This window comes from Mytilus trossulus, chromosome 8, assembly GCF_036588685.1.
Source record: "Mytilus trossulus isolate FHL-02 chromosome 8, PNRI_Mtr1.1.1.hap1, whole genome shotgun sequence".
NCBI lineage: Eukaryota > Metazoa > Mollusca > Bivalvia > Mytilida > Mytilidae > Mytilus > Mytilus trossulus.
Window position 1 is genome coordinate 56,822,526 of NC_086380.1, and position 20,284 is coordinate 56,842,809.

Sequence of the window (20,284 nt, forward strand, 5' to 3'; positions counted from 1 at the left end):
TATTTCAAAAATTTCAAAATGCTTCAAAATTGATGAAACTTAATATGATTGGTGACTGGCAAGTCTGGATGAGACTTTTGGAGTTGGAATTTTCAAAATGGCCACCGTTGCCATGGAAACTGCAAAAATGTCAAATATTTTCAAAATGCTCCAAACTTAATGAAACTTAATATTATTGTTGACTGGCATGTATAGATGAGACTTTTGACTTTGGAATTTTCAAAATGGCTGCTGTTGCCATGGAAACAGAAGAAATGTGAAACTTTTGACATTGCTCAAAATGAACTGAACAGTTACAGAAAGATATATTGTAATGCGTTGATCTGCATTCACTGTTAAATTGTTTTCAAAAGAATGCCGCTTAGTGGCAATAGGGGAAGGGTGACATCCGCTATTGCTTGCAATGGCAATTCTAGTTATTATTATACTTCCACCTATTTTGTCCGGTAGGTTTTTTGGAGTGAAATGGAACCAATCTTAATGATAGTTCACTATAAGGTGGAACACAAAATTTCGGATTGCAGTAGGGTCTAAGACCATAAAAAATGGCTGCCATTACCATGGAAACGGAACAATTGTGAAAAATTCCAGTTTTTGTTTTTGGTGAATAATTTGGAGATGCTTAAACTCAGAATCATTATATTTTAATACAATGGAGGTGCCAGCTATATCCTGGTTTTGGATGATTTTGGCAATCATTGGAACTACTATGTTGCCATGGAAACTACACCAAAAATTTCAAAAATATGAAAATGCTCCAATTGTTTTGAAACTTTAACATAACGATGAGCAACTTTGATAGACAAGGAATTTGGCTTTGGAATTTCCAAAATGGCTGCCGTAACCATGGAAACAATGCATAAAGGTCAAAATGCTCCAAAAATGTCTGGGTTTGGGGAATAACTTTGATATGCTTGAACTTAAAATCATAAAATTTCTATGCAATGTAGTTGTCCACTATATACAGGTTTTGAATGATTTTTACAATCATTGGAACTACTATGTAACCATGGATACAGGATCAAATATTTCAAAAATTTCAAAATGCTTCAAAATTGATGAAACTTAATATGATTGTTGACTGTCAGGTCTGCATGAGATTTTTGAAGTTGGAATTTCCAAAATGGCCACCGTTGCCATGGAAACTGCAAAAATGTCAAAAAATTTCAAAATGCTCCAAACTTATTGAAACTTAATAGTATTGTTAACTAACATGTACAAATGAGACTTTCGACTTTGGAATTTTCAAAATGGCTGCCGTTGCCATGGAAACAGTAGAAATATGAAACTTTTAACAATGCTCTAAATGTACTGAAAATTTACAGAAAGATATATTGCAATTTATAGATCTGCTTAATTTACTGTTAAATTGTTTTGAGATGGCTGCCGCTTAGGGGCAATAAGGGAAGGGTGACATCCGCTATTGCTTGCAATGGCAATTCTAGTTTTTAATTGGCTTTGTAGTATTTCCTTTAGATTTAAATAATATGTAAACTATAAGCTAAAAGAATAAGATTTAATTTTCGTTCTTAATATTTTTCACATAACTCACCAATAACAATGCCTGACCTGTCATATATATGCATGAAGTTCTGGAAGGGATGTTTATATATATATATTAGAGAATAATAGAAAAAGACAACAGAATGGACACAAAAAGGAAATTAAAAACAATAGGATAACAATAGAGAATAATATATGTAAACAACAACTTAAAGACAAAAATGTAAACCTCGTTCTAATAAGACAAACAATGGTGCCTGTCATACACATGCATGAAGGTCTGGATGGGTTGTTGATATAACAGAAAATAACGAAAAAAGAAGACAGAATGGACAAAAATGAATAAATAAAATATTGGGGGAAAAGAAGAGAATAATGGCATAAAATATAATGAACTTATAGATAGAGCAGGAGCATTTTTTTCTATTTGAATTTAAAGAACAATGAAATAACTGCCTCTAAAGCTAGATTGTTCAACACATACACACTTGGATATCCACAAATGTTCTAGTAAGAAGACAATCGAAAATAAATCAAGACCACTTAGAAAAAACACTTGTTTTTTTCACGGTATCTTATACAATTTTACTAACAGGGTGATAAGTTCTATTCAGGCAAAAACTACAATTACCATCATCCGCTTGTCAACAGTTAAACTGTAGACGCATTTTTCGCGAATTTATAGTTTGTAAGGGTTATTGCAAACTTTGCAAACGTATGTTAGAAACAAAGGATATAAACGTGTGCTCGCTGAACCGTTTTTATCGTTTTTGTTAGAAAGAAATGCACTCTAAATACGGAACAACTTCAGTTTTTTTGTAGGGTTCGTGTTGATCAGTCTTAAGTTTATAGTTGTGTGTTTTGTGTACTTTTGTTTGTTGGTAATTTTTTCTTTTCTCCATGGTGTTGTCAGTTTATTTTCGACTTGTTAGTTTGAATATCCCTATGATTTCTTTTGCATCTTATTTGTTTTCAATTAAAGTAAAACAGCTTGCTGAATGAGTGACAGTATTTTCAATTCTTTCTATTATAAAAATAATAATCCACGACTAAAAGATTGAATTTTCAGAGAAGAATTAAGCGCGTTACCTTCTAAGCTCTGTGGACAATTTAATTTTGAGAAACCGTAGGACTTGACTACAGCTAACTTGAAAAGAGCATTGTTCGAATCGTATTATCAGATTATTACATGGCATTTTTCATATCGCATGTATTATCAGCCCTAGGTTCAATATCAGCCCAAGAGCCGCATGGCTCGAGGGCTGATATTGACCGAGGGCTGATAATACATGCGATATGAAAATGACATGTTATGATCTTTTTATCATATGCTTCAACAGTAGAGAAAAATAACAGATTCATATATTGATCGGTTTACGTAGTTCCCGAAAAGAAGTTGAAAGAGTACAAAGTTCACGGACGTCGGACCCAACATTTTATACATTCAATATGAAATCTTTCTATCATATGCCTCAACAGAGAAAAAAAACACATTTTTATATGGACACATCGACAAAAAAATTATTCAACAATATACATAATGAACATTGTTTGGAAAAGTCAACTATTTTAAAGTAACTTTCTAAATTATGTTTCAGAAAACTTAAAAAAAGCTTTTATCTAATATATACATATTTTTTTAATTCAACTTAATTATTTTACACAATATTCTTTTCAGTATTCAAATAATTGATTTGTACACTACTTAGTAATGTTTTTCACTGAAAACGTAGCATTGAGGTGTATTTTCCGGAATTTGCCGAGTATCACCGGAATGCCATGTGATAACGTTACGGAAAGGCATGTGATAACAATCGAAGCATGTGATAAACTTTTCTTATCATACGGTAAAAATCATATGTTATTTAGTCTAAGTATATGATAAATCCATGTAGGCTCCAGATTTCCCGACAGTTTTATCACATCAACTTTGAATTTGTGTTTATTATTATCAAAATCTAGTAGAGCATATATGATAATGCTTTTCTGTCGTTAATACCAACAATGTTCGTCAGGATTGTAATCAGACGAAAAAGACTTTGTAAAGTGTGGGGTTTGGTCATTTTTTACATAAAAATAAAGTGTATCCAAGTTTCTATGTATCGTTCCACTGTTTTTTTATTGGTTGTTGTCGATACTTTTTTTCCCATCGGGATTTTTTTTACGTTTTCTTTTCATTAAGCAAGAAAAATCACCAATTCAGAAAAAACACAAGATACACCACTTCACTAATCATAATTAGAAGCATTAAAAAAAAAGAAACACTGATATAATATCAAAAAAACATTTCCCCAAAAATGAATTACTCCACAACCTAACTAGAATCGAGGCGAATTTCAATCTTTTTAGGCCGTATGAAAATTTGTTTGTGTTGTTGGATTATTGTCTAATCAGAGACATATTAATTATATGTCTCAGGTTATTGACGTTTATCAAACATATTTAAAATTTGTTTTAATAAGAAAAGTCGAACAGACTATAGTGAATCGCATGATCGATGAACGTTAATGATCTCAAGACGTAGAAATCGGGGATTCATAACAATAAAAGGCAAGGAACTATGGGGCTCATGATAGGATCCTGCATGTCCTCAAGCACCTATACCTTTGGTCGTATATCTTTTCAACTTGTTCAGTTCTTACACATTAAATAATCAAGAAGCTCTCAAGAGTCTGAATCGCTCATGTTATTTTTTGCCTTAAATCTTTCATTAGTAAATATTTTTGCATTCAATATATATTTATGAGTGACTTAAAAATGACATATAAATGTTCAATTGATCTATCATATTTTCTTCAAAAGCAAATTAATAAATGCATTTTACCCATATGTTCCATTTTAGCCAGTGTCTGTTTCTTGACGTGTAAGGAAATAATATACAAAATGTATGCTACATTCATTTGAGAAGATTTAAAAAAACATATACAACTTGTGAAAAACTGTCCTTAAAGTACAATAACTCCTTAAGTGGTCAAACTTTTTTGTAGATCTTATTTTGCTGAACATTTTTGCTGTTTACAGTTTATACAAATATTAATTTAATATATAACAACAAACCATAGTATACAGATTTGTATCACTACAATATAATACTAATTACGATGAGGTTGAATTCACTGTCATTTATTTCTCGAACTTGTCTCCCAAAAAAAATATATCTGGTTTTCAACCTCGCTTTCAGGTATAGAGATGTGATTTTTTTTAACATGCAGTCATCCGATGTTCAGAACTTCAGTACTTTAATTATATAACAGACAAGAACACATACAATTCTTCAGTATATTTTTTTTTTTAAATTCAATTGCGTTACATTGCTTTCAATTCTAAGCAAATTATTTTAAAAAATGATTCCAGATATATATCAACAAAGAACATTTATAGTATTCAGTTTAAGTATTTGGGAAAAAAACATATTGCGAGTACTTAAGACTTAATATTTTTGCGTGAACCACGCTTACTTATTCGCAAGTTTTCTTTAAATGCCGGTTCTCGCTTATATATGGCACGCCTGAACCACTTTTATTAATTAATCTTAGATTATCTCAGATAAATTAGGTTTATCTGAGATAATCCCGGTTTATCTCAGATAAACTAAGATGATCTCAGCTTAATTCAAATTCGAAAAAATCCTATTTTATCTCAGATATATCGGCGAATTTTTTATGTGTCTATGGGCCACTCGATATCTCTCGGCTGGAAGTCGAAACAAGATGGCTATACATTTTTTTTAAGTCATTGCAATAGAAACTATACGCATGGTTTCCGGCAAAAAACATCATGAACCAGGAGAAAAATGAAAAAACTTTCAAAATATAATAAATATGTTTCCTCTAAGCTTTTCTAATATTACGGTATAAATGAGCAAACTCGAACTCGTAAAAAATAATTGAAAACAACACGCTTAATTATTGCTTGCGTCAGAAGCGCTTTTCTGGATAACCTTCACCAGGAACGCTCAAAGCCAAACATTTGAAATCCGAAGATGTATACTTACCGAAACCGTTGTCTTGAAGAGCTTTTTGTCAAAAATACCAAAAATAAATAGCCAAATTTATCTAAAGTCAACTTTGCCTGAGGGAGTTGAAACCTTAGTTTCTTAATAATTTCAAAATTAATTAACGAACAATTTAAGAGTCATTCTCTGTAAAAACCAAAGAAATTCAAGGGACTGTTCACACCAATGTCACAGATTTTCAATATCTTTTCAATATTAAGCCTATATGATGCCCTGATAACAAAAATAACTTTCATTTTTGTTTTTGGGGTTTCTGTTGCTATGGTTACAGGTCCCATATATATAAGCCCAGAAACACAGTAGCAAAATCTCAAAATGGCATCATTTTTCAACTTTCATTATTTTTAACAAATATACATTTTAAGCCTAAATCATAGGTATACTGAACAAGTAAAGGTCTGAAATAACACATTAAAGTAAACAGACATTATCTTGAACCAATTCAAAACATTAAAACTTGTATCTGAAAAGTGCTGATTTTGCATTTTTTCAAACTGCTGAAAAAGGCATTTTTTAGTGAATTTCAAAATGATTTTATTTTTTATCCCGACGTCAGATATATTTGTTATGCCCCCAAAATGATCTTCATATATCACTCTTTCATCAAGAAAAAAATAGGCTGTGTGTTTTTTGTTGTTTTAAAAAAAAAATTGTTCAAAATTTTCTGAAATTTGGCAAAACTTGAAATTGCATTGTGCAGATTAAAAGAAAGTAAGTGGTTATATTCGTCAATTTCAAAGTTTTTCTTATTTAACTTTGTAAAACCATACTGATTAGGAATTGTTTTGATACACAACTTATATTATTCAAAATAAATATCAATAACAGTTGCTATGGAAACACATTACAAAGAACATTGCAGTTGGCTTCAGACCACAATTAATTCCCTTTTTCCATGGCCTTTGAATATAGTTCCCAATTATTATATGGGGTATTTCTTCCTAAGTATTCTGGCTACTGTTTTCTTTGAAATGTTTAATATTTAATTGGTCCTATCAGTTGCATATATATATTGAAAAAAGTAAAACATTTGAAAAAAACAAATTGTTTAAAGTGAAAGTAGTGATTTGGTCAAAATGAAAGTAAGGTAAAATTCACAATGGAATATCCCTTATCAAATGGCAAAATCAAAAGCTAAAACATGTCAAAAGAATGAATAACAGCTCTCATATTCCTGAGTTGGTACAGACCTTTTTTTAATGTAGAAAATGGTGGATTATACCTGGTTTTATAGCTAGTTTAACCACTCACTTGTATAACAGTTGGATACATTTTTAGAGGTTACAGGTAAAACATGCAACTTGAGATGCGACTATGACAAAATAATTGGCATTAACAAAAGAGATTAACAGAAAAAATGAAATCAGTTTTATTTTGCAGCTAGATGTCACATAATATTTATTCTCAGATATGTCTGGAAGCATCTGATAAACTTGATTATACAACATGGTCTGTGTCTAGAATGACAGTATTTTTTTTGTGGTGCTAAGATTCAGCCTTTTTCAATGAATCAACAAAAGAACCAAATGAACCTTTTGGTAATACTTGAGGTTCTGTTCCTGGTTATTAGAACTCAATTGCATTGTCAGTGAATGAAGGACATCTTCTGTATTTTGTGGAAAAACAGTTGTAATAATTTTCTTCATTATTTCAAGTAATCTATTACAATAAACAGATTTGGAACTTTTAGAATACATATTCTTGGAACTCATTTCTTCTTCTGAAAAAAACCTCATCCTAACTGCTGGTAAAACTCATTAACATGGTGAAGAAATTCATAATCTGGAAACTGCTGGATTATTTCTAAATAAAAGAAAGTATCTTATTTTAAAAACTTAATCAAATATTAGATATAAGCAATTTTTACTAGTTTAAAGAATTTTTTCCTAATGATTGATGCTTACACAAAATTCAAAAGATAGTTTTGTTTCTTTCATGGTTAACTTTTGAGTGCATTATTTATGCACTTTTTATACATCATTTACAGGACTATTATGGCATACTGTTGTCCGTTTGTCTATCGGTCATCAACATGTCAGACATGAACTCAATAAACTGCTGCGCCATGAGTGTATGATACGCCCTTTGTCTTAAGTGTAAGTTTTTTGCAATAATCATCAACATTTTCTGAGATACAGCGCGGCAGGTGCAAAAAAAACCTTTTATACCAGAAAACTCAATAACTCTAAAATATAAACATTTTGAATCATCACCAAAAAGTAAACAGATCTGTAGATTAACATAACTAAGAAGTGTGTACAGTTTTAAGCAATCATCATAAATCATTTTTGAGATACGGCGCGACATGTGAAAAAAAACACACCCCTGTTTTAGTTACAAAGTCCTGTAACTCAAAAAGGTTTAATCTTATTTTTACCAAAACGTATACAGATCATTTTGACCATTATAAGTAACAACTATATTATGTTTCATGAAATTTGGAAAAGTACTTCTAATGTTATGGTGCGACATGTTTACGCTGGACAGACAGACGGAGGACATTTGTATACCATAATAGGTCTTGGGCATATAATTTCTTTTTAACCAATTTGCATAGCCAGAACCAGGCTTAATACAGCTCTGAATTTGGATTGTGATTAAACATTTGACAATTAAGCTAAAATGGTTCAATATCCAACCTCTAAATAGATTCAACATGTCAAAGAACCCCAAGATTTCAATTTTTGTTGAAATCAAACAAAGTTAAATTTTGAAACTTGATGTGGACCAACTTGAAAACTGGGCCCATAATCAAAAATCTAAACACATGTTTAGATTCAGCATATATAAGAACCCCAAGAATTCAATATTTGTTAAAATCAAACTAAGTTTAAATGTGGACCCTTTGGAACTTAATGAAGACCAATTTGAAAATGGGACCCAAAATCAAAAATCTAAGTACACAGTTTGATTGAGCATATCGAAGAACCCCAGGAATTCAATGGTTTGATGAAATTAAACAGTTTTGGAACCTTTAAACCTCAATATGGACAAATTTGATAACAGGGCCCAAAAATCACAATACATGGTTAAATTCAGCATGTAAAAGAACCCCTTAAATTTTTTTTTTGTAAAAATCAAACTTAATTAATTTTGGACCCTTTGGACCTAATGTAGACCTATTTTAAAACGGGACCCAAAATTAAAAATTGAAATATACAGTTAAATTGAGCTTATCAATTTATCTCAAGAATTTAATTTTTGATAAAATCAAACTAAGTTTAATTTTAGACCCTTGGTACCTTATTAGTGTAGATCAATTTGAAAACGGGACCCACAATTAAAAATCTAAATAGACAGTTAGATTTGACATATCAAAGAACCCCAATAATTCAATTTTTGATAAAATCAAACAAAGTTAAATTTTGGACCCTCAATGGACCCATTTAAAATAAGGGACCCAAAATCCCTAAACTTAATACATGTTTAGATTCAGCACATGAAAGAAGCCCCGAAATACAAGAATAAACTCGCATTGAAATGGGTCAAGAAATAAGCAATTTATAAAAAGTTATAGAAAAGTAATGTTTCTGAGTCATGTTTCTCCCTATTGCATAGATATTTCTAATTAAAAGAAAAATTTGGCTCTAATTTTGGCCAATTGATGTTATAATCACTTGTAAGCATTAACATTTTGGTATTAAGTTTAGATTCCCAAATGTTTTTGACTGGAACTGGACAACAGATTGTTTATTAGATAAATACCCCCCTCCCCCTCCCCCCTTTGCCAAAAAATAAGGGCAATTCTATATATAGCTAGTGTGAAGGGGTTTAGTAAAACGTTTAAACACAATTTTAAAATATTGATTGAGAAACTGTTGTTGTTGATTTACAAGGCAAAACACTTTTTAAACAGTCTGTCTAAATAATACCTGTGATAAAAAATCCATGCTACTTTTAGAAGTGATGCTGTTTCATTCACTTTTAAAAATTCTTGTCTGTGTTACATCACTCTGAAAAATATAAGGTTTCTGATGATGTCATGTTGAATTGCTATTTCCCCTGGTTAATTCTAAGGAATATGTCAAATAAATCTGGCTTTGAAAAGATAAAAAAAAATAAAATGAGGAACATTTGTAACTTACTACAATATAACTCAGTTATGGGCACATAAAATATTGACTCTGACATGTTTGACCTATACTGTTTACTTCTATGTTCTTTGATCTCTAGTAGAGATAATTTTCATTAGCAATAATTCAGCAAAAATATATTTTTATTTTTGCCAGTAATAGTTTCTAGGGGTTCAATTCTATGCACTCACTTTATGATTATTTTTTATATAACATTTGCTTTCTGTACACCTGTTCATTAACAGTCTGCATTGATAAAATTTCTTTATAAAATTGAGAAAGGAAGATTTATTACAATGATTACACAACCTCAGGAATAATGGATGTCAGCACTTCTGATTGTGACAAATTTTACCTTTTAACTGATGAGTTATAGAACTTTGTTAATTGGAAAATATCGCTTATGTTAGATGTCTTGTTACTTGTGTTTTATATTTGTATATTGGCTGTCTTATATTGTTTATATACTCTGTATGTACTGTATATGAATTTCAAGTAGTGAGACTATAATAAAATATTGAATCTGAATCTGTCTTGATGTAAGTTTAAGCATTGCTCAGCAATTTGCATAAAATACAAAGTTGATTATAGTTCTTAGTATAAATAGAATCTTCTTAAATGGATTGTTTTGGGGAAATACAGGGATAAATTATTTGGCAAACATTTTTGGGAGAATAAAAAAATTACTAAAGTGGGTTGATGTGGTCTGATAACATACATCTTCTGTTGTTTCCATCTTTTCTGGATATGTTGGCAAATTCCCTTTTCTACTTGTTTATTTAACCTGTAAAATAAATTTTAATTACTACTAACAGGATCTATAATACTAACAGCATCTATAATAAGCTGAAATATTTGCCCGTAATAAAAATTAAATTATAAAATATAATTTTAAACAGCAATTAATTCCCTTCATTGTATCTTACTAAATATATAAGCATTATCAGTTTAACAAAATATTTTCTATTTATTGGAAGTAAATTTAATTTTGATTATGTAAGAATAATAATTATTTACACAACAATTAAATTGATTCCGCTTATTTAAATGGAGAATAAAAATAAGAATCAGCAATATAAACAGCAAATAAGGTTTGTAATTTTTGTTTAAATGATTATTTTTTCATAGACCAAAATTTTTATTATGATACAGTTAAATCTAATTTTTTTAATAAATTTAAAAAGATGCAATTTGTGAAAAGGACAAGACTCTCTAATATATATTTTCTAGCCTATCTGTCTCTATCCTTGTTTGTGAAGACTTTGTATGACAAATATGTACCTGTATATCATAGTATTATTGCTAAACACATGCTGAACCTTTGGTGAAGATACAAGGATTACTTTTAAACAATATATTATTATTACCTCATTTCACCTTCAAGTACTGCATCATTGACATCTATTCTTATTTTCTTCAGAAACAAAGTACACCATGCTGGAAAAAATGATAGCAATTATTTACAAAACTACAGTTAAACATTGAAACAAGTTCTGTGTTAATCTACACATGTATTGCTGTTCAAGATTTATTACAGCTAATTTCCTAATGCTTACAAAGTAAAACTTTGATTTTCTTGCTTGCTTCGTTTGTATAATTGTTTATACAAGCTTTATAAATAAGAATGACATCTTTAAACAATTTATATTGGCATACATAATTAAAATAGAGAATAATGGGATGCAAAAGTAAGAAGAATAACTGGAAAACAAAATAAGGTAATACAATCAGAGGCGGATTTAGGGGAAGCCCAGGAGGCCCGCCCCCCCCCCTTTTTTAGGAAAAAAAATAGTTGCTTATCTTTTTTGGTCCTTACAGAGAATGGCTCTTAAGTAAAGTTTGTGAAATCATGTCAGTATCGAAGTAATGACTACTGAGCTGATGATACCCTCGGGGACTGATAGTCCACCAGCAGAGGTATCGACCTTGTTATGTATAAAATTGAGAATGGAAATGGGGAATGTGTCAAAGAGACAACAACCCGACCAAATAAAAAACAACAGCAGAAGGTCACCAACAGGTCTTCAATGTAGCGAGAAATTCCCACACCCGGAGGCGTCCTTCAGCTGGCCCCTAAACAAATATATACTAGTTCAGTGATAATGAACGCCATACTAATTTCCAAATTGTACACAAGAAACTAATATAAAAATAATACAAGACTAACAAAGGCCAGAGGCTCCTGACTTGGGACAGGAGCAAAAATGCGGCGGGGTTAAACATGTTTGTGAGATCTCAACCCTCCCCCTATACCTCTAACCAATGTAGAAAAATAAACGCATAACAATACGCACATTAAAATTCAGTTCAAGAGAAGTCCGAGTCTGATGTCAGAAGATGTAACCAAAGAAAATAAACAAAATGACAAGAATACATAAATAACAACAGACTACTAGCAGTTAACTGACATGCCAGCTCCAGACTTCAATTAAACTGACTGAAAGATTATGATTTCATCATATGAACATCAGGCACAATCCTTCCCGTTAGGGGTTTAGTATCATACCATCATAACATATATGAGAAGCACATAACCCGTGTCATGCCAACAACTGTTTTTAGAATAAATGTTTTTAGTTCCGACGCAAAGACCTTATCAGTGACTCAATATTAACGCCAAAATATGCAATCTTTAATGACTTGACAATAGTATCGTAATTATATCCCTTCTTAATCAGTCTATTTAAAGGTTTTGTAAGTTTCTGAGGTGAATAATAACCTTGTTATGCTTGGATATTTTTCAGACCGTTTACAAAAAAAACTTTTTTCGGATAACGGTTTCAGTGATATTGATTTTGCTTTAATACGCGAATATCTTTGTTTAACAATAGCAATATTCTTTTGAAGTGTTAGATGATCGGAGAAAAAATACCATAGGAAAAAACGGAACTCTGATCTTTTGCTGACACAAAATAAAACGTTGGACATACCGTTTTTGCGTAAAAACGGGATAATTAAGTGTTATATTTCCTGGTAATTTAAATTTCAGTCCCTTTGGTGTCCTCACTTAGGAAAATTCCTTGATAAATTCTAGGTTGCGACACGTTTGATGTGTTCTACGATGGCCTTCGGACATATTGATAAATTCTAGGTTGCGACACGTTTGATGTGTTCTACGATGGCCTTCGGACATATCATTGTCATAAGACTGCTTCGATTATAAACGGGCATTAGTAGTATAACTTCATACTATATTCTAATGCGACGTGCTTCTTTCGCTTTGTGAACAAACCCATGTTCGTAATCTAATAAAATTTGTTTGCACATGCGTATATTGATCTTTTCAGAATAATGAATTTATCAAATTATCATGCACTTAATATATTTCCTTAAATTTTAAACACTTTCAAACTATTAAATGGTGCACATGATGTTACTGATTCATTTATTATGACCGTTATGTGTTGCATTCCGAAATAGTTATATTTGACTGCCTAGATACTACACCCGTTCATGCTGGCTGTTCAAACTCCTCCCTCTGAAAAATCAGAGTGCCAGCCGTTTGCTTCTTTACAAACAAAAAAGGGAGGTTCATGGAAGAGCCTACACGAACGATTTTACACTTATACTTATCGGACATAGAAATTACCTGAATTGTCCTATTCAGAATCGGAATAATTGATGCAAGCTATACTTTATTGTATTAATAACATGGGTAGGCATTTATAAAAAAAAATTGAGGGACGAAAAATACAAAAGGGACAGTCAAACTCAAAAATCGAAAATAAACTGACATCGCCATGGCCAAAAAAGAAAAAGACAAACAGACAAATAATGATACAATTGACACAACATAGAAAACGAGAGAATAAACAACATATATTCGTGTTATTTTAGCCCCACTATCGCTCGGGCAAAAGAATTACGAATATAATGCCTACCCATGTTAAAACTACAATAAAATATAGCCTGCATCAATCAATTCTCAATGTTATGTTCTAATCAGTGTTTAATACAGAAAATTCTTAAATTTTACAACTGCTTATTCAGTTAATTAAAAAAATGTGAGCAATCTCAAATTTGCAGTTATAATCCATGTTTTCATTCAGTAACAAATATAGTCCCTAGTGTTGACAGTGGGTTACTTGCCATTAATGTTTAGACCCCTTCAAAATTTATTTCTCCATGTTTAATGCCTCAAATTGCAGGTAGGGAGGGGAGGGGTGAAATTACACTGTAAAAAAAATTGGGTCCAGAATTTTTAAGGAAAGTAGTGATTTGGTCCAGGTGAAAAAGGGTGAAAGATAGCACTTCGGAAGCTGTCAAAAGATTTCAAGACGCCCTAAAGATAAAATTGTCCATATTTTGAGTTAGAGACGATGAAGTTTTCTATAATTTTGATATAATTTGTCCCAAAAGTAGTACAACACACTGTAAAAGTTTCTTTGAGAAAGCGCAGTTGGGATTTGTTTATTTTCATTTATGTTCATAAAGAAATGCACTACGAAATAATTGTGGTCTCGGACCATATCTGTAGATTTGGGTACTTTGTTATGATACTTTCATTGTGTCAAAATTATTTTTAGCGTTTTTTTTTACACCAAAACATTAACACAAATCGCAAGTTTCTTTGATATGATACTTTCATTGTGTCAAAATTATTTTTAGCGTTTTTTTTTACACCAAAACATTAACACAAATTGCAAGTTTCCGTAGAAATGCATGTATGACCGGACTATTTGGACTGTGCAGACGTGTGAAATTAGTTTTTAAACAACATTTTATTAATTTAATTGTTGTTAATGTATTTTTAGGTTTTGCATTTATTTAATTATTCTGGACATTGTCGTAAATTTAGGCAAAATTGTTTTACGCGGATTATGTGTCATAATCTTGGACGAAGGTCTTAAGTGCATTTACTCTATTTAGTTTATTATTTATTCTCTCTGACAGTTTGGACTATAATAATTTACAAATACGTGTCGTGCACTTATTACTCTTTTAATCTACGGTTATTTCTAATTTTGCATCTTTTAATCCTCTTAATCCTTTATTTGCTTGTGCTAATATATATTGTAATTGTTTGCATGCTATATTGCATTTAGTTTGGAGTTTGTTTTTCTATCTTGCCGGACTGCTTAAATAAAAGATTAGGAGCGAGATAGTCCTTCTTGATTTACATTTAGCCGGAACGCTATTTTAACCAGCTATAGAAATATAAAAACTTAATTCTTTATGTTTACGAGGGTGAACAATAATTGGAAAATTCGTATAAGTCTTTTTTAAATGGGAAAGTGCTGCATATAGCATAGAATTTAATATTATCTACTCATTTTTATTTTTGTCATTCTTTGTCTAACATCTCAAATATCGTTTGACATGTCTGGTTGAGACATTAATTTGAAGAAAAAAATATAACGAATAGATTATCCGTTGGTGTCTCAACTATTTTGGATTTTTTCTATTTCTTTACAAAAACGTTTTGTTTTTTAATTTTTCACCCTGATGTATGGAATGGATATAAACGTTTTATAAACAGTTATTTTATTAGAGGGAAAACTATTGGCGAATAAGCGTAATATATTGTCTTAACATGATGGGACAACGTTAACTTCACTGAGGGTTAATCTGTTAAGTTTCTCAATAATAAAGCAATCAAATGTAAATAAAATGCAATCTAATGTCCAATATTATACATATCAAGATGTAATAAAGATGTCGTAGAAGTAGTTAATAATGTCTTCATTAGCTGACAACTGTAGCAGGTGCTCATCTCTGACCACTATGATAAGCACCATGTATGTAACCGAATACAAAATAATCATACTTGTTTCCATTGCATATAATGAGGGTCTGATTTAGATTTTGTATATTTTTTTGGCTGTTATCAAAGAAGCTACGTGATTGTGCCACAGATATATATATATAAAAAAAAAGGAAGCGATATGATTGCTAATAAGACAACTGTCCCCAAAGAAACCAAATGACACAGAAATGAAAAGTCTACATAGATTTATAATTTTATATTTAAACTTTAAACGAGAACTCGTGCAGTTAAACCTACAAAGTTATATGGTAATGACGTGTGTTTAACCCGAATTTAGGAATGCTTGTTGTCCTTTTACCGAATTTATGACAAATGTCCTCCTGAAAAATACTGCATTTGAAATTTTGTAAATATATTCTTGGTTCCTCTCCAAAGCAACATACCGTATAGCGGGTTATTTTCACGGATGTAAAATTTCGCGATTTCCATAAATAAGGTATACGAAATATTTCGGCGGATTCAAAACTTTTATCAATACCTTTGCATGTACACTTTTAAATTGGCGATTTTGTTCTATCCGCGTAAATAAGCGAAAATAACCCGCTATACGGTATACATGTATAGCTATTTAAATAAATTGGTGGAAAATTGCTGTATATTTCAATATTGTGAAAGATATGAGTATACTGTACATCATTTGAGATGAATATCATTTTAAGCTCACCTGGCCCAAAAGGCCAAGTGAGCTTTTCCCATCACTTGGCGTCCGGCGTCCGTCGTCGTCCGTCGTCGTCGTCCGTCGTCGTCCGTCGTCGTCGTCCGTCGTCGTTAGCTTTTAGAAAAATCTTCTCCTCTGAAACTACTGGGCCAAATTAAACCAAACTTGGCCACAATCATCATTGGGGTATCTAGTTTAAAAAATGTGTGGCGTGACCCGGTTAACCATCCAAGATGGCCGCCACGGCTAAAAATAGAACATAGGGGTAAAATGCAGTTTTTGGCTTATAACTCAAAAACCAAAGCATTTAGAGCAAATCTGACATGGGGGTAAAATTGTTAAGAAGGTCAAGATCTATCTGCCCTGAAATTTTCAGACGAATCGAACAACCCGTTGTTGGGTTGCTGCCCCTGAATTTGTAATTTTAAGGAAATTTTGATGTTTTTGGTTATTATCTTGAATATTATTATAGATAGAGATAAACTGTAAACAGCAATAATGTTCAGCAAAGTAAGATTTACAAATAAGCCAACATGACCGAAATGGTCAGTTGATCCCTTCAGGAGTTATTGTCCTTTATAGTCAATGTTTATCTATTTTTCGTAAATCTTAGTTATCTTTTACAAAAATCTTCTCCTCTGAAACTACTGGGCCAAATTAAACCAAACTTGGCCACAATCATTATTGGGGTATCTAGTTTAAAAAGTGTGTGGCGTGACCTGGTCAACTTACCAAGATGGCCGTCACGGCTAAAAATAGAACATAGGGGTAAAATGCAGTTTTTGGCTTATAACTCAAAAACCAAAGCATTTAGAGCAAATCTGACATTGGGTAAAATTGTTCATAAGGTGAAGATCTATCTGCCCTGAAATTGTCAGACGAATCGAACATTCCGTTGTTGGGTTGCTGCCCCTGAATTTGTAATTTTAAGGAAATTTTGATGTTTTAGGTTATTATCTTGAATAATATTATAGATAGAGATAAACTGTAAACAGCAATAATGTTCAGCAAAGTAAGATTTACAAATAAGTCAACATTACCAAAATGGTCAGTTGACCCCTTCAGGAGTTATTGTCCTTTATAGTAAATTTTTAACAATTTTCATAAAATTTGTAAATTTTTATTAATATATTCCACTGAAACTACTGGGCCAAGTTCATTATAGATAGAGATAATTGTAAGCAGCAAGACTGTTAAGTAAAGTAAGATGTACAGACACATCACCATCACCAAAACACAATTTTGTCATGAATCCATCTGCTTCCTTTGTTTAATATTCACATAGACCAAGGTGAGCGACACAGGCTCTTTAGAGCCTCTAGTTTTTTCTCCAATAACTGGAAAGAGTCTATCCTTTCCTTACTTATAATAACACCTGCTGATATGATCCCTTCTTAAAGACACCATGCTAATATACAGTATATGTACATTGTCGGAAAATATAGAATTTATTTGTATAAGCTTTAGAAACAGGTAGAAAAGCGAGGCTCCGCCGAGCTTTTCTCCTGTTTCGCAGCGAGTACAAACAAATACATTTTTTATTTTCCGACAATGTACATATATTGTTTTTATCCTGAAATTTAAACCCAACACTCGAAACTTTCGTTGTCGAAAGTAAATCATATTTCCAAGGATTTGTATAGTTAGACTAACTATATAAATCCTTGATATCTCTAATGTTTCAAAGAGATCGACAGTTTAAACGCGGACCGCGATGAGAACACCCAAATTGAACTGGTTCAGAAAAAGAAAAATCCAAATTACCCCCTGCTCACCATGGAAGAGGGGATAACAGGAGACTTTATTTGTACATGTACAAATAAAGCATAAACATATTTGTAACTTTACCTGTTATTTGTAAGAAAAGAAGGCTGAATTGATTGCAGGATAAAGTGTCTCTATCGACTCTTTCTTCAATCATTATACCACTTGCTGTTAGGATTACTCCATAAAGGCACACATAAAGTGTCTCTATTGATCCTTCCTGTATTTATAACACCACCTCCTGATATATATTACACTCTCCTATAGACATCATGAAAAGTGTCCCTGTTGACCCTTTCTTTACTTATAACATCACCTGCTGATACGACCCCTTCATATAGACACCATAGAAAGTGTCCCTGTTGACCCTTTCTTTACTTAAAGCATCACCTGCTGATATGACCCCTTTCTATAGACACCATAGAAAGTGTCTCTATTGATCCTTTCTTCACTTATAACATCACCTGCTGAAATGACCCATTTTTATAGGCACCATAGAAAGTGTCTCTATTGATCATTTCTTCACTTATAACATCACCTGCTGATATGATCCCTTCCTATAGAAATTATAGACAGTGTCTCTATTGATCCTTTCTTCACTTATAACATCACCTGCTGATATGACCCCTTGATATAGACATGATAGAAAGTATCTCTATTGATCCTTTCTTTGCTTAAAACATCACCTGCTGATATAACCCCTTCATATACACATTATAGAAAGTGTCTCTATTGATCCTTTCTTTACTTATGACATCAACTGCTGATATGACACCTTCCTATATACATCATAGAAAGTGTCTATTTTGGTCCATTCTTTACTTACAACATCACCTGCTGATATGACCCCTTCCTATACACCATAGAAAGTGTCCCTGTTGACCCTTTCTTTACTTAAAGCATCACCTGCTGATATGACCCCTTTCTATAGACACCATAGAAAGTGTCTCTATTGATCCTTTCTTCACTTATAACATCACCTGCTGATATGACCCATTTTTATAGGCACCATAGAAAGTGTCTTTATTGATCATTTCTTCACTTATAACATCCCCTGCTGATATGATCCCTTCCTATAGAAATTATAGACAGTGTCTTTATTGATCCTTTCTTCACTTATAACATCACCTGCTGATATGACCCCTTGATATAGACATGATAGAAAGTATCTCTATTGATCCTTTCTTTGCTTAAAACATCACCTGCTGATATAACCCCTTCATATACACATTATAGAAAGTGTCTCTATTGATCCTTTCTTTACTTATAACCCCACCTGCTGATATGACCCCTCGATAAAGACAGCATAGAAAGTGTCTCTATTGGTCCTTTCTTTACTTACAACATCACCTGCTGATATGACCCCTTCCTATAGACAGCATAGAAAGTGTCTCTATTGATCCTTTCTGTACTTATAACATCACCTGCTGATATGACCCCTCGATATAGACAGCATAGAAAGTGTCTCTATTTGTCCTTTCTTTACTTACAACATCACCTGCTGATATGACCCCTTCCTAGACACTTTCTGTGGTGTCTATAGAAAGGGGTTATATCAGCAGGTGATGTTATAAGAAAAGAAAGGATCAATAGAAACACTTTCAATGCTGTTTTCAGGAAGGTGTCATATCAGCAGGTGATGTTATAAGTAAAGAAAGGGTCAACAGGGACACTTTCTATGGTGTCTATAGGAAGGGTCATATCGGGCAGGTGATGTTATAAGTAAAGAAAGGATTAATAGAGACACTTTCTATGCTGTCATTAGGAAGGGGTCATATCAGCAGGTGATGTTATAACATCAACTGCTGATATGACCCCTTGATATAGACATGATAGAAAGTATCTCTATTGATCCTTTCTTTGCTTAAAACATCACCTGCTGATATAACCCCTTCATATACACATTATAGAAAGTGTCTCTATTGATCCTTTCTTTACTTATGACATCAACTGCTGATATGACACCTTCCTATATACATCATAGAAAGTGTCTATTTTGATCCTTTCTTTATTGATAACATCCCCTGCTGATATGACCCCTTCCTATAGACACCATAGAAAGTGTCTCTATTGATCCTTTCTTTACTTATAACCCCACCTGCTGATATGACCCCTAGATAAAGACAGCATAGAAAGTGTCTCTATTGGTCCTTTCTTTACTTACAACATCACCTGCTGATATGACCCCTTCCTATAGACAGCATAGAAAGTGTCTCTATTGATCCTTTCTGTACTTATAACATCACCTGCTGATATGACCCCTCGATATAGACAGCAGAGAAAGTGTCTCTATTTGTCCTTTCTTTACTTACAACATCACCTGGTGATATGACCCCTTCCTATAGACAGCATAGAAAGTGTCTCTATTGATCCTTTCTGTACTTATAACATCACCTGCTGATATGACCCCTCGATATAGACAGCATAGAAAGTGTCTCTATTGATCCTTTCTTTACTTATAACATCACCTGCTGATATGACCCCTTCCTAGACACTTTCTGTGG

General features: G+C 32.2%; 1 protein-coding gene and 1 long non-coding RNA gene across 2 annotated transcripts in view; one reads left to right on the top strand and one right to left on the bottom strand.

The window, feature by feature from the left end:
* The window catches only part of LOC134727785 (uncharacterized), a 391,209-nt gene that overhangs the window by 20,365 nt on the left and 350,560 nt on the right, over positions 1-20,284 (top strand). The gene's annotated exons all lie outside the window — the stretch shown is intronic.
* LOC134681996 (uncharacterized) lies at positions 6,897-11,028 on the bottom strand. The gene is made up of 4 exons (XR_010100752.1): positions 10,959-11,028; positions 10,310-10,375; positions 9,391-9,471; positions 6,897-7,321 (listed from the first exon to the last, which is right to left on the bottom strand). It is a non-coding gene; the product is annotated as an uncharacterized LOC134681996 (long non-coding RNA).